Source organism: Carlito syrichta, unplaced genomic scaffold (assembly GCF_000164805.1).
Source record: "Carlito syrichta isolate Samal-C Ts95f unplaced genomic scaffold, Tarsius_syrichta-2.0.1 Scaffold314875, whole genome shotgun sequence".
Classification (NCBI taxonomy): domain Eukaryota; kingdom Metazoa; phylum Chordata; class Mammalia; order Primates; family Tarsiidae; genus Carlito; species Carlito syrichta.
Genome location: NW_007258971.1, coordinates 227862 through 244476, shown reverse-complemented (window position 1 = coordinate 244476; position 16615 = coordinate 227862). Strand labels below are relative to the sequence as shown.

Sequence of the window (16615 nt, the reverse complement as noted above, 5' to 3'; positions counted from 1 at the left end):
CATCGGCATCAGTGTCCCAGCTAATGTTGTTGTGAGAGGCTGTGTTCAGCTTCAGCGAATTTTTTTGCGATTTTAAAAACATATTTGCCCATTTCATGATGGGTGATTATACAAGTGCGCTGAGTGTTTAGCTGTTTTGGACCCAAGACGGCATGACCCCTGTGCCCCACCCTTCCTATTCACCCGATCTTGCCCTGAGCCACTTTTTTTGTTTGTTTGTTTCTCTGATGAAAAAAGTCCTCAAAGGGAGAAGTTTTGCTGATGTGGGAGAGGTGAAGCCAAAAACGACAGAAGCACTAAAATGCATCGAAATTGACAAGTTCGAAAACTGTTTTGAGCAGTGGAAAAAGTGTCTCGATAGGTGTAATGCATCAGAGAGCACTTTGAAGGTGACTGTAAAAATAAGTAACAATTTTTTGTAAGTACATTTCAGGGTTTTTTGGGTCCCCCTCCTCGTATGTTTTGGGATTCCAGGAAGAACATACTCATGAAAATGGTCTCTCTAGCTATAACGAATAAGGTCTTGCACTGTGTAGCAGTGTTCTTAGCTTCTTTTTGGTCACAAACTCCTTTGAGAATCTAATAAAAGCAATAGATGCCCTCCTTAAAAAATACTGTCATGCAGGTTTATCTATCTATCAACCTTGTGTAATATTCCTGGAGGTTTACAGGTTGTTTAAATGCATCCACAAACCTTACTCTGTAGGAACTCAATATTTTATTTTGCATTAAAGTGCAACAACAATACATCATAAATTATCTTGGCAGTGACAACCAGCTATGCTGAGCATTATGATGACTCTTCGTCAGCTATTAAATGAGTTACTTAACACCTTGGAAGCAATCAGAGCCTGACTCAGGCTTAGAATACACAGTAGCTGTCCCTGGACTCAAGATGACGGATGCTCTACATTACAGTCAATCAGTTGAGCCCTCTGTCAAGTCTCCTTCATGGATCCTCCCTGGTTTTCCTCTGGCTGCTCTAGTCATCCATCTGTTTTCCAGTACAAACAGTCATAAGTGCTCTTGTTGGACCTGCAGCTTTCAAAGCTGAGTAGAAGGAGAAAACACACACACACACACACACACACACACACACACACACACACACACACACACACACACCCAAACCCCAAACCAAAGAAACAGTTATTTCAGAAGCAGAAACAGAAATAGAAATAAAGAACTTGGTCATTAGCAATGATGATTAAGGGAAACAGCAGACATCCTACCATGTGCTAATTACAAAATGAAGTTCTCTCATACACCTGATCTCTTTTAATCCTTAAATCAACCGTGCTGGAGAGGCATTATCCATTCACTTTTTAACACATGGGTACCCAGAGGCTCTGAGAGAGTAACTGACTCATGTGAGACCTCACGGTTAATAAATGGCACTAAGGCTTAAACACATTTGTACTTGACTCCAGATCTAGATTTAAAAAAAAAATTACTTAATGCTTCTTAAAGTACTTATTTTTTAAAAAACTTTTGAGATTTATCTCAATGCTGTATTTTGAAATGATCTATATCTAAGATACTTCCTCAAAGCATCCCCAGATGAAAAGATTTGCACGGAGAGAGAAAAAACGGCTTCTTATACCTTCTAGAATACTTAGGTGAATTCCAGCACTGAGGTCACATGGTCTTGGCTGAACCACAAGGCAGCTGAAACCTTACCTGGAGGCCTGGGCTTCCATCCAGGGGCATTCAGACTTCCGCTGCCTTTTCTCTCGAGACATGGCTAACTGGACCACAGAGACAATCAGTGGCATCAAGCAGTCATGATGGAACGCCAGAGCCTCTTTCCATTCACCCTTAGCTGCCACCACAGCCTTCACCTGTATTTCCTTCTGGATCAGAAGTAAATAGCTCTAGGAACTGTCATAACACAAATTTCGGTTTGTGGGCTATTAGGGAGTCATGTGTCATTGTCTGTGCTACGTTTGTTAAGGGCTCTCAGACACATCAGATAACACAGTAGTTTTATGACATCTAGATTGAATGCTTCCTCCTGTATTCCCCCCGATTTTTAAATTTTTTTTTTTTGAGTTGGGATCTCACTCTGTTTCCCAGGCTGGAGTGCAGTGGCACAAAGCCAGCACACCGCAGCCTCTAACTCGTGGGCCGAAGCAATCCTTCCACCTCATCCCAAGTAACTGGGACTACAGGCATGTGCCACCACCTTTGGCTAATTTTTAAAATTTTTATGTAGAGACAGGGTCATGCTACATTGCCCAGGCTGGTCTCAAACTCCTGGGCTAAAGTGATCCTCCCATCTTGGCCTCCCAAAGGGCCGAGATTACAGGTGTGAGCCACCACACCAACCTCCATATGGTTTTAAGATACAGTCTGGTAAAATGACTGTGGTATCAGTCTCCTTAAATTCACTTCAAGTCTTGAAAACAAAGCCACATTATAATCCTTTTTTTTTTTTTTTGGTGAGAAAGCAGGAGTTTATTAAGAAGACAGAAAAGCTCCAGGAGGGGACCTGAAAGAGGGTTGCTCCACATTATAATTCTTTAGGAACATGTCTTGGAGGTGTCACATGCTTGTGGTCTTTTTTGACAACTTCCCATTTCTACATTTTTAATTTCTTTACCTCTTGGGTGCAGTCACTGAGGTGAGGTAAGCATCCAGTCTGGGGTTCTGCATGTCCAGAGACCCCGCCCATGGGGCTGTATTTGGGGAACTACTGCCACAGAGTAATTGCCTGGTCAGTTAAACAACCTCTACTGTCTATCCAGATGATGGCGCCCAAAATCATGCACAGAAGGATGAAATAGATGCTGTGTCTGGAGAACTAAAAACCACTTGTTACTTGTTAAGGAAACTGAGAAAGAAGAAGAGAGTAACGGGAGACAGGCTGAAAAGGTAGGGAAGGGTCAGGTCATGGGGGTCCCTTGACTCCATGGAAGTGACTTGGGCTTCATTCTGTAGGTTATTGGAAAGCAAATCAAGGCTTCTAGTGAAACTTTGACATGGTTAGATTTACAGGCAGCAGGGAAGACAGACTGAAGAGGAAAGACCAGACACAAGGAGACTAGTTTAGAGACCACGGTATCAACTCATTCAAGGCATACGATTGGGCCATAACAGAGGGAAGTGCTATAGAAACGGAGGGAAAAATAGTGGATCAAATAATTCATTGAGAGATAAAGTAGGAAAAACCTAGTGAATAATTAGATGTTGGATTGAGAGAACGGGAAGAATGTAAAATGACACACAGTCAGAAATAAGGAGCTACAGGTTAACCAGGAAAGACTGAATTGTCTCAGATTCCACAAACAACCAGTTAACCCACTGCTGATCCAATCCAGTAACTCACATTTTTACATGGTGTTAACAGTCCGTGAACTGGATATAAACCTTATCACATGTTTGATCTTCCCAACTGTCCTACTGAGATAAGCATTATTTTGCCCATTATCATTGAATGAGGAAAATGGATTGAGGAATAAGAAAATGGATTGAAGCCTTGACTTGGTCAAGGTCACATGACAAAGCAGTGGTATAACCAGGGCTCAGATTCTGGTGTGCACAGCTAAATCTAGAAAATGGCTTCTTTTTAAGTTAAACTGTATAAAGTGTCCATTTTCACCATGTTAGTAATTTCAGATGATTTGACTTATCACCCCGCTCAATGGAGAAACCTAGTTGTGTGAGGGGTCACCATCGCAGCATCTTTCTCTTGTTTCTGTATCCTGGTGGTTTTTCGCATGGAATATTTTGCTACGTTGTAAGATGAAACTCAGAACTCTGGTAATAAATCCAAGGAGTGAAGTGAGTTGGTAGTCCTAGTAACTTCTCTGATCAGTAGACAAGTGTTTTCCTCTCCCTAGCACTTTCTGGTCTCTGACATCGTGTCACATTTAGCTTACCTTAGAGGCATTTTTTCAGAGACGGAGACTACCTATCTCATCAGGTTACCGTGAAAATCAAATAGGATAAAATATATGAAGAGGATTCATAAACCATAAAGTGCTGCCCAATCCATACTACCGTTTTGTTATTCTGTGGTCAATAATGGAATACAAGGGAGAAGGGTGAAAACCTTGAGTCAATATGCCTCAGACTCCCTTCTGATTCTTAGTGTATTTCCTGTATCGGCACATTCCGAAGTTTATCTGAGGTTGACAAAACAGCGAGGTGTTGATTCTATCTAGCTGTGGGGAATGAGGAAAGAAATATTCCACAGGAACTTTTCTGATTAAGAGATTGGGGAGAGAGTTGGAAGGCAACTGTTTAGACGTAGGTCTTTCAAATATAACAATCTTAGCCATCCTTAGTATTGGTCTCTTTATCTACTTGATGTGTTTTTCCATTCTTGACATTTTACCTTAAATATTTTGCTCAAAAAGATTGAGTTTTCGTACCCTGAAAATTTATACTAAGCTCTTAATAAAGGATCTCTTAAAGTGTTTCATACTCCAGGACGACATGGTCTATGTGATTGGCTCTTTTTATTCAATTTTATACATAGATTCACTCTCTAACTCACTAGATGTTCTATCAGAAGCAATACAAGTGAATATTCTAATTCCAGTCATTTAATTTCAGTTAAAAGGAATTCCTAATCATATTGTAAATAATTAAGAAAGCATTACTTCCTCACTTTTTAAATGGAATTTAAATTTAAATTTTTAAATGGAAATTTAACTTTTAATGTAAACCATTAACCATAGACAGCATCCAAATTCTCTCACCCAGAAAGTATGGGATTTAATATATAAATCTTATACAGGATGTGATTTTATATATACATCCTACTATATATCCAATGTTATTAAGTAAAAATCTCTACTTAATAATCACAAGGAAAGAACTGAAATAAAGTTTTTTCAGCTGGGCGCTGTGGGTCATGCCTGTAATTTCAGCACTTTCAGAGGCTGAAGGGAGAGGTCTTCTTGAGCCCAGGAGTTTGAGACCAGCCTGGGCAACATAGAGAGAACTCATATCAAAATAAATAAATAAATAAATAAATAAGAAAAGAAAAAGAGAAAAGTAAAAAGAAGAAGAAAAAATTTTTTTAAATTATTTTCATGAATAGCCTGAAAAACTGTAATAGCTTCTCCTCTAAGACTGAATATCCTATTTCATTTTTCTTGTATTTCCAAGACAAGTCCTTGTTCAAAAGCATTAATTTCACGTTTATTGTCTATTTTAGGACTGATTCACTTAGGCTTTATCAACTCATGAAATATATATGAGGTGAATTTTCTCATATCTTTCTTCTTTTTAAAAATTTTTTAAAAATACCTTTCTTCGGATACACATTTGTAAAAGGGGAGAAAACAGGTACACACACAAACAAATCCCATTTTTTTCCCACACAGAAAATAACCAGAGGTCATCATGTTATTTTATCTTTGAGAGGCCAAAGTTGTTGTTGATTGATTCATTTTGGCACACTTCCAAAAATCTGTGTAAAGCATTTTTTCCCCCAAATTCTAGGAAATTTCTGGTCTTACCACAAACAAAATCGACAAACTTATTAGAAGAATCTATTCGCATATTGAATTATTGTTAGTATTTTCAAGGTAAAGAAGGAGACAGCAAGAGTATGCCAATTGGGAGATAATCTCATGCTACTTTGAGTTTTATACTTTGGTCATTTGGCTTAATCGGTTATGCTCAGTCTAAACATTGCAGTTAACACTGGAATTTCAAAACTCAGAAAAACACTGCTAGCTTGCCATGATTGGAAGGAAAAGCTAGACGACATTTACGCTGGCATCTTGCATTTGTAGGACTTTTGACTGCTTGTAGGTTTTTACATACACTACTTTATTTGTTCCCCATAACAACCATGGCAGGAAGGCAGATCTCATGACTGTTCACTATAAGTTCCCAGGGTTCATAAAGCCCAAATCAGAGGCTTCCACTCATGGTCACATGTGGATCATGCAGGGAGCTTTTAAAATGTTCATATTCCCAGGCCTCATATCTCTGGGGTTGAAGCCCAGGAATTTATACATTAAAAAGTTCCTGGTCGGGCATGGTGGCTCATGCCTGTAATCCCAGCACTTTGGGAGGTGGAGGCGAGAGGATTGCTTAATGCGGGCTTGAGCCCAGCCTAGGCAACAATAAATCAAAAAATTAGCTGGGCATGGTGGCTCATGCCTGTAGTTCCAGCTACTGAGGTGGAAGGATCACGTGAGCCCAGCAGATCCAAGCTGCAGTGGCCGTGAGCAGCATGCCACTACACTCCAGCCTGGGTGACAAAGTGAAACGCCGACTCAAAAAAAAAAGGACCCCAGGTGATTCTGATGTAACTGGTCCACGGCTCAGTGTCTCAGTATTTAGGAAGTTCAGGTCACATGAGTCAAGTCTAGGGTCTCCCAAATCCTATGGCAAGTTTCCTTCTTGAACCTCAGTTTTGAATCTTTCAGATCTATTTGAACTTCCAAGCTCCTCCCAGTAGAAAGTCCCTGGGGACTGAGAGGCTGAAATTCTGGTTTTCCCAGGTCAATGAAGTCTGCTCTGTGGACACTGGATGTCAGGATTCCCTTGGCTTGTAGGTAAAGAAATTACACAGATATGCTTGGGGGCAGTGCATCAGAAAGGTGGGTTTACGGAGAAAGATTCATGCACTAATTTAGAAGGATTGCCTGTTCTGACTATTATCAGGACCAGCTTCCTGCATCAGAATGCAAGTTGAACTACATCAGTTTTTTTTTCAAACTGCAGGCAACTACTCATTAGTTGGCCAGGAAATCAACTTACTAGTCTTGACAAGCACTTTAAAAATGAAATTGAATACAGTAAAAAGTAGAGCTCTTTACGTATAGGAAAAACAGATTGCTTTGGCTTTTTTGTGTAAAATATTTCACTTCTGATTTGTATATGTATGTATACCTGTATGTCTGGGTCCAATGCAACATGTTTTTATTACTGTGGGTGTTGGGTAAAGAAATTTTTGAAAACACAACTGGATCATTTAGCTTTCTTCCCACTACGAAAACCAAACCACCCCCATAATTCTGACAAAAATATTGGGAAAAACTGTATAAGTTTTTATATACTGTAGAAGGTTGCATTCACATAAAATTTGCTTGTATATTCACACTAGAAAAGCTTCTTTTAGCCAAATCTTTTCCCTTCTCGAGCGGGATGACATGTGAGTTCTGGAAGGCCCAGCACTCCCTTTGTGTTCATATCAGGGAGGCTCTTTCACTCATAGGGAAAGACTTGAGCACTAAGTCTCTAAAAGTATTGAACAGTTGTGCCTAAATTAACAAGGTTTTACCATGTGAATAGTACTTACTAAACACTATCCCAGGAGATCTTTCCTGGCTTTCATTTTTTAAACCTGTGCCAAGCGATTCTACACACTATTGGAGGGGTAATTTTTCAGATTTGCAGATCTGATCATGTGATGCCCTTGCCTGAAACTGGACAGTTCATTTCCTGATAGAACCATGCACATACATGGCCCGCAGCATCGTTCCTCGTCACAACCCTTCTACTCACTGGCTTTACCTGGCCGCTTTCCCTCTGACACTGCAGGCCGGGAGTGCTCAAATGTCTGCATCCTCCCTCCCAGCACACCATTCAGCCTCTGGTTTCTGAGCACACTCGTCTTTCTGCTTTGAATTCCCCTTCTTAACTTGTTCATCCAGCAAAACTCCTACTGAGGATGAAACAGAATCATCACTCCCTTTTTACGTGTCACCTTGGTAGCATCGTCTAGGTGGAGCTGGTTATTCTTCCTTGCTGCAGTCATCAGAACTTGTAAATGCTTCATCATTGCAACTCAACACGAGAGCTAATTTCCATTGACATGACTTCCATTTTCTGGAGAGGTTTCTGTGCTTACTCTCCTTCGAATCTCCAGTTTCCAGCAGAAAGATTGGCAAATATTATATAATCAATAAACATGTGAACAAAAGCTGTTCAAATCAAAGAAAGATTTACTCTCAGATCTAAATTATTTTTCTAAATGTGTCATAATAACACAGCTTTGTGATGAATCTTTTTAAAAAATTAAACTTCTATAAACTGATTGAAATGAACCCCAAAGCACAAAGACTTTAGCGTGCGGTTCGTAAGTCTGCATGTGAAATGCCACTGAACAAAGGCAAAGCAAAACTCACTGAGCTGGGGAAAGCTGTGTTTTAAAATACCCATTACAACAGAGGCCAACGTGTCACATTTTGCAAAGGCTCTATCAACATTCATCGACCTTGGGTTTTAATATCACCTGTCCTTCTGGGTTAAAAAGAGGGTATCAGGTATCATTTGGTTGAAGGGAAAATCCAGACTCTCTTCAGTGTTAAACTGGAACTCATCAGACTGAAAACAGATCCCAAGGGTCCAGCTCCCTGAAAGGCACGATCAGCCATTTGCTACAGGAAACCTGAGGAGAGGACCATGTTTCATCACAGTGACCATATAAAACCCAGCTCTGCAAAGATATGCCGTCATCTAAAGGCATGCAGCGTGGACTCAGGTCGAAAGTGTGAAGTGTCTTCAGCTCATTCAGTGTCTGACAGATATGACTGTGTTTCTCTCAGAAATCTAAAGCATCCCCGATGTAAACTTGGTATATGGTTTGGAAATTATGGTGCTAGCACATAGTAGGCGCTCAGGAAGGATCCGAATTAGATGTGTTATCTCTTTCACGTAAACCATTCTATTATTTATCAGTTTTTATTGTTTTTCTCATACGAGTTTGGAGAGAGTACATGTAAACAAAATCCATCACAATACCCATTTCTCTTTCTTCTGGACTAAAAGTCCCCTTTATTATCAAAACAAGTCATTGGCATCAACATCTAGATACCGATAACTTTGACACTTAGGGTTGCTAGGATGTGTTGATTAATGCAGAGAGGGGCAAATACCATTCAACACATGCACTTGTCCAAGAGAACCTACTTTTCTCCACACTGGCCAGTTGTGTTCCTTTCCTGCTTCCTTCATAAGGAACTTAAAATCTGTTCACAATTTATCAGCTGCATATGACACTACTTTTTTTTTTAATTTTAGAAATGCTGCATTTAAAAGCAAAACCACTCAATTTGGGGACTTTATATTTATGAAAGATAAAAGCATTTCAGCGAGCTTGTGAATCTTGCTTAGATGAGGTAAGGCTGGGGGAGGAAACAAAACGTTACTTCATAAAATCCTTGTTATTTGGCATGGGCAGGGGATAGAGTACGTTAGAAAATTCCATGCTCTGGGAAGGAGGAATAGCACATAAATGCTGACTCAGGAGCTCCATCTTGTGTCAACGGCAACTCACTGTTAACGGCTACCTGACGTGCGTGTTAAGAAGGATTCTGAGGAATCACCCAGGTTCTGCAGAAAATTGAGTGCCGTGAGCAACTAATGATGGCTGTCATAGACTTTGGAGTGGGGACTAACTGGAAACATACTTGCTGCACATATGCCATCTCTGGCTGAAAAATACTGTACTGCAGACCACCCTCCCTCTCCCATTGTAAAGGGAAAAGAAGTCCTGGATTTTATTTTCGCTTACTTATTTTACTGTTTCATGTTAAAAATAGAAAATAAGACAAACAGTTATACACCAACACTCCAATAAGTTTTCAATAAGGATCTCAGGCTAGCAGAATGTCAGATAAACACTTTTTGTTGTTATAAGATATATAAGTCAGGCCAGAGGAGGGAGCAAATGCATCTTCAGAAACAGTCTTCGGGGTAGAGAAATAAAAAAAACTTTTAAAAACACGGCCACTCAAAGTCTGAACGAACACCTGAGCAGCAACATTCTCTCCTGTTCTGAAATAACAGTTCTCTTTATTTGGTGCTCAGTTGCTATGAGATGCAGTTGCAATTCTTGAAATGCTCACCACAGATCTTTTAAAAATATTTTGAGATAATTGTAGATTTATGGGCAGTTGTAAGAAATAACAGACTCCATATGCCTTTCACCCAGTTTCCGATTCCAACAGTAACATCTTGTATGACTAGAGTATGATATCACAGCCAGAAAATGGACATTGATACAACCCACCCATCTACTCAGATTTCACCAGTTTTACATGCACTGTGTGTGTGTTATTGTGTTTTGTTTGCTTGTTTGTTTGAGTTGGCGTCTCACTCTGTCACCCAGGCTGGAGTACAGTGGCACACTCATGGTCACTGCAGCCTCGACCTGCTGGGCTCAGGTGATCCTTCCGCCTCAGCCTTCCAAGTAGCTGCAACTACAGGCATGCGCCACCACGCCCAACTAATTTTTTTTGTCATTTATTGTAGAGATGAGGTCTCGCCAGTTTGCCCAGGCTGGTCTCGAACCCGTGGGCTCAGGCAAACCTCTCATCTCTGCCTCCCAAAGTGCTGGGATTACAGGTGTGAGCCACCTTGCCCTGCTAAACAGGCTTATTATTTGCAAGACCTATCAGAGCTTTATTTTTCTTTCCTTTTTTTATTTTTTATTTTTTTGAGTTGGAGTCTCGCTCTGTGCCCAGGCTGAAGTGCAATGACACACTCACAGCTACCATAGCCTCAACCGGGTAGGCTCAGGCAATCCTTCTGCCTCAACCTTCCAAGGAGCTAGAACTACAGGTACACACCACCACGCCCCCAGCTAATTTTTTTTTGATTTATTGTAGAGATGAGGTCTCGCCAAGTTGTCCAGGCTGGTCTTGAACCTGTGGGCTCAGACAATCCTCTCACCTTGGCCTCCCAAAGTGATGGAATTATAGGAGTGAGCCACTGCACCTGGCCTGTGTGTTATTGTTACATGCAGCCTTTCAATATATGTAGACTCTTGGGCCCACTGCTATAGTCAAGGACAGGAGAGGTCTATTACAAGGACCCCTCATGTTACCCTTTACCAGCTGCAGCCATTGTCCTCTGTCCTCCCTTTCTAACCCCTGGTAACCACTACTCTCTCTTCCATCATCATAATTTTGCCATTTCAAGGATATTATCTAAATGGAATCATCCAGTATGTAACATTTTGGCCTTTTCAACACAGCACGATTCCCTTGGGATCCATCCAGTTCTGTGTCAGCATTTCATTCTTTCTATCGCAAAGTCGTATTCCATAATGTGGATTCCACAAATGGTTTGGTTAGCCAATCACTCTTACTTTAAATTTCACGAAGAGGTTAGAGATGCTAGTAAGTGGAAATGGCAGAAGTACAAACTTCTCCATATGCCCAGAACCTGACAGTGGAACTCCGAGGTTTAACAACATAATTTTGTATCTATCTTGCCAAATTTTGTGAGGTTATGGGAGGTCTGGAACTTACCTTAAGATCCCTTAGCATGGTGAAAACTTGATTAAGAGAAACAACATACTGATAAGAAATGATATGTCTTAAGCTAAAAGCAGGGACTGGTGACTTCACGGCGGCCTGTTCCCAGGACCACAAATACATTTTATTTCCAGTAAAAATGATGAGCAGTTGGGAGTGGCTGCCCGGAAGAGAGTGCTGAGGAGAATCCAGAGGGTGAGTCCAGGCTTGGCAGGAACAGAAGCTAGTTGATTCTTAATGCCTGCCACAGGCACTGATGGAGACACCGCCACATCAGTGCCAGGCGTTTGACACCAGAGGTGCTAACAAGGCAAAAGAAAGAGCACACCAACTAAAAGGCCAGTGACCAGCATGAAGTGTGCAAAAACAATGTTTGGAGAAACAGTGCTGATAAGTGTGTCTTTAGCTAAGGCGATTCCGGTAAACAGGGTGCCACTGGCAAACACGCCTCTGCTGTGGAAAAGGATGGCCCCATCTGGGAATTCCTTTTTATTCTGGCTCCTCACACATCACAAAATATCTCATTCTGAGAAAGAAAGCACAGGCCAAAGAGCTAGAGGTTTTCTTTCCTCCTGTTGAGTGTCTAATAAGTGACAAGCAGGGTGTTGATGCATCACCTTACTGATTGTCACATAGTCTTGCAAGGCTGAGTCCTATCATTGCCCCTGTTTATAGATGAGGACTGAGGCTTGGAGAAACTCGGCGACCCACCAAGTTAGGAAAAGGGAAGCTCTCGGTGCCTGTCTCCGCGGCCTCTCTTTTCCCCTTAGTGTAAGTTAATAAACTTGAGTTGTACATGACATACAAATCTCTGATGAGTCTGGGTTGCAGGATTGTTCCCACATTCCCAGAGCCTGCTCAGCTCTGAGCACTGGCGAAATCAAGTGCCTGGATCCCAAGGCTAAAAGACCGTACCTGAAAAAAATGGAGACTCTTGGGAGTTCATTGAAGCCACCTTGCTCAGCTGTGAACCAGCCTTCCTAAACCACACATTTCCGTTCCCACTGACAAACTGAGATGTAGATCTCATCACAAATGATGAGATCACTGATACAAATTACCATATAGGTACTTTTTTTGGCATTTCCAGGGTGAGAAAGTGTGTTTAGGTTAACAACAGGTCTAATAGTTGGATTGGAATGAGCTTCCCCCAGGAACCTTCAAGGGAGTAGAAAAAGTAATTCTGAGGACTATCGAAGTGTTAGGAGTTTCAGACAGGTACAAACTTTTATATTTAAACATAAAAAAGTTTCCACTTTTTTTCTTTCACATAGTTGTTTATTCCCATCAGAATACCCGCATGTAAGCTTTGTTCTCACGTCTAGATTTGATAGCAACAAAAGTACTTTTAAATGTCTAAATATATATTCACATAGCACTTTATGACTTTAGGTTGTGAAGGAAAAACACACTCTTGTTAGTAGGCAACCATGAGTAAAATTTTTTTACTTCACCTCTCATGATGTTATTCATTAAGACACTTGCAATGCTTATCAGAATTTTGTGTTTTTTTCTTTAATTGAAGAATATCGTTAGGTAAGTATTTAAAAAAATATGTTGGTACTTCTTAATCTTATTTAGAAGAAGAGGGAATATCGGAGATTATATGTAACAGGTTAAAAATAATTTAAAAAGCTTGACAAGCCGCAAAGCAATTGAGGACCAGAATTGGGTCTCAACTGGGTCTGTTTTCGACCTATTGACTGAAATTCTTTGTGTCTTATGGCTCACACCAGCATCCACTTTCCTACAAGATTAGCCAGATGCCTAATCAGCCACACGTTGTAATAGGCGCTGTTGGTTAATCAACCATCATTCATGTGAAAGGTAAACAGAACTGCAGCGGGACAGGAACTCTCATCCATTGTGGTGGAAATACAGCACGGTGTAGCCCCTTTGGAAGACAGTTTAGCAGTTTCTTACAACTAAAAATGCTCTTAGCATACGATCTGACAAGTATGTTTCTTGGTATTTACAACTATGTCCACACAAAAACCCGCACAAAAAAGATGTTTATAGCAGCAGCTGATTCATATTTGCCAAAACTTGGAAGCAACCATACTGTCTTTCAGTAGGTGAATGGATAAATAAATGATGGTACATCCAGACCACAGAATATTATTCAGTGCTTAATAATAATAATAATTTAAAAAGCTATCAAGCCATGAAAAGACATGGACGAACCTTAAGAGCATATTCCTAAGTGAAAGAACCAATCTGAAAAGGCTACATACTGCATGATTCCAAGGAAGTGACACTGTGAAAAACGCAAAACTGTGAAGACAATGAAAAGATCAGTAGTTGCCAGGGATTAGGGGGCAAAAAGGGATGAAAGGGAGAGCACAGACTTTTAGGGCAGTGAAACTAATTCCGTATGCTTCCATAATGGTGGATGCATGTTGTTGCACATTTGTCCAAACCTTTAGAATACACAACACTGAGAGTGAACCCTAATGCAGACTATGGACTTTGAGTGATCATGATGTTCCAATCAGTGTCATCAACCATAATAAAAGTGCCACACTGGTGGAGGATGTTGGAAATGGGGGAGGCCATGCAAGTGTGGGGGAGAGGGATAGAGGGGAGATCTCTGTACTTTCTGTTCATTTTTGTTGTGAACTTGAAACTGCTATTTTAAAAAATGGTCTATTAAAAAGAAAAAAAAAACAACCAGAAGAACTGGCAAAAGAAGAAACTTCATCAGAATGGGGATCCAGAAGGGGTAGGCCATGACCTAAATATGATCATTCTAAAAGGCTTGTGTTGAGCCTGATAATCAGATTCTTAGTCTAAACAAGGTACAATTATCAGAAGTTTTATTGTCAACAAGCAAGACACCTCGTAAGGAGGAATCTGGCATTGCTGGGAAAATGTTTCGATAAGACACTTCAGGACTTTGGTACCATGTTCAGAATGTGCAGTGAGGCTGTGGAATAAAGAAAAGGGTCAGAGGCCTCTTCTTTCTCCTGAAGGAGAATGTTCGATGCTTAACTTCAGAGAAAAAGTCAACACAGATTTCAAGCTAACTGTGGGTGTGTGACATAAAATGTCTCCATTGCCCCTGAAAACAATCTTACATTGGCAACTAATACAGAAATTAGTAAGAGTAGATTTTTTGTCACGGCAGTTTGAAAAGGAGGACAAATGGGCCATTGTCAGCTGGGATACGGAAATATGTTTCTCATTTTAAGAAATCCTGATACATAGAACCTACACTTATACAACTAATAATTCAAAAGAAAATCATTTTCTAACATGTCCCTCTAATTTTAGATTTACTAAAGGACTCCCTTAATCAAACAGATGTTGGCAGATTCTAATTGTTCCTAAAACATACACACACAAAAAATTTGTTTTGATCTCCAAGCAGATTGGGATTATCTAGTAGGCTATCTATGCATTTTCTTGGGGTACCAAAAATTGGAAAAAAAAATTTTTTTTTTTGAGTCAGTGTCTTACTCTGTCACCCAGGCTGGAGCACAGTGGCACTCTCATGGCCACCCCAGCGTCGACCTGCTGGGCTCTGGTGGTCTTTCCGCCTCAGCCTTCCAAGTAGCCGGAACTACAAACGAGTGCTACCATGCCTGGCTAATTTTTTTTTTTAATTTATTGTACAGACGAGGTCTCGCCAAGTTGCCTGGGCTGGTCTCGAACCCATGGGCTCAGGCAATCCAGTTGCCTTGGCCTCCCAAAGTGCTGGGATTACAGGCTGAGCCACTGAGCCTGGCCGGGAAAAAATTTTAAAGAATAAAATTTCTCAAAAATTTATGAAAAATTTTGAAATTTGCTTGACTCTCTTATCTTTATTTGATTAAATAACATCATTTTTTATTTTGAATTACATGTGATGGTAATTCACATTACCACATTACGTAGGGGAGGCAAAATCTTTTTAGTACTCAGGGTCTTAACCTAATCCTATTCCCAAGTAATGTAAAATATCAGTGTTGCAACACATACACACAGGAAACAAAGAGCGAATGTACAACATTCTATCATCATGTGGCAAACTGTGTGTCACTGTCTATAAGTGCAATAGAAATTTTATAAGACATGGAATAATAGTTTTATAGAAGAGATGACACTTAAGTCAGGCCAAAAGGATTGAGTAGGACCTTGATATTCAGAAGAATAAATGAAATCTTTAAATCACAGAGTGTTTAAATAGCTAGATATTTCCATGACACCTGAAGATGATTCCTTAAAAATGCCTTTGCTTACAGATAACATTGTAGGAATATGCTGTCAAATACTGTACAAGGTTGAGCCTTCAGGGCCCCAAGTTAACTGTAGGCCATTACACATAAAGAGATGCAGCATCAAGAAAGGGTTTTCCTTGGGCATTTGGGTTTTCAAGGGCATTTGATTTTTCAAGGGTATTTGGTTTTCACCACAGGCATCCTTTGGAAGCTAGATGGTTGAGAAGCTCAAGAGCTCCTGGGAATCCATCTTTGTGGAATTTATGGACTAGAAAGCACAACAATTTGAATTTACTTTAAGGGTGCTTGCCTTTCTAGTCCAGTGTTTAGGGAATTTGTTTTGTTTGTTTTTAAGAAGCAAAGATAACTTGGGGTTAAGGACAGAGGAAATTTTTGTGCCCAAATGATTTAAGAAAACAAAGTCTAAAATAGCCAGGTCTTAGCCTCTTCAGCAAACATTAAATTAATTCATTCTATTTCCATCCAGTCATGAGAAATTTCAGAACCCTTCACCTCCTCTTTGCCCCCACCTCTAGCAACAAAAATGTTACCACGTAGGTATTAGGAATCTAAACGAAGAAAGACTAATGATGACATGTTTATATACCAAACAGATTATAAGCTATAATTTAATATTGATTAAAGCAGGCCTGCATTCTTCTATGGGAGAAAAATTAAGAAAAAATTGAGAAGGTAAGAGTTCTGTATCCGTTTCTTGTGTTAAGTAGGGTCTTTTTCTTTTCTTCTCACATTTCTACCAATCTAGATCTCTTAAAGTTCTAGAACCAAGGACATGGTATGTTCTCTTAAAAACTTCAAGTTCTTATAATAATAATCATGAAGTTTTAGTTCCTCTGGGAAAATGTTCAACTGAGAATGCGTTGCTAACTGCCTGCAAAGAATAAGACACACACTAAATGTGAAATCAAAAGGGCAGAAAGAATGAAGAATGTGAGTGGAACATTGAAGGTTAACTGGACGGTCAACTGCTTAGAGTTTTCTAGATCACACACCTGGAGTAAAATGGAAACATTAATCAGAAACAGGGAGAACTTGACTCTCTTCAATGAATTCTTATTTCTTTCTTGTTTTTGTTGTAAAAATAAAAATACCATATATTATTAGACCGACGACATCTCTGCCCTGGAGTCACTCGGCCTCAAATATTGTCAAATATTGACAAAT

The 16615-nt window shown here is 40.1% G+C and overlaps 1 protein-coding gene across 7 annotated transcripts in view; it reads right to left on the bottom strand.

The window, feature by feature from the left end:
* SGIP1 (SH3 domain GRB2 like endophilin interacting protein 1) overlaps positions 1–16615 on the bottom strand; it is a 219983-nt gene that overhangs the window by 136658 nt on the left and 66710 nt on the right. The gene's annotated exons all lie outside the window — the stretch shown is intronic.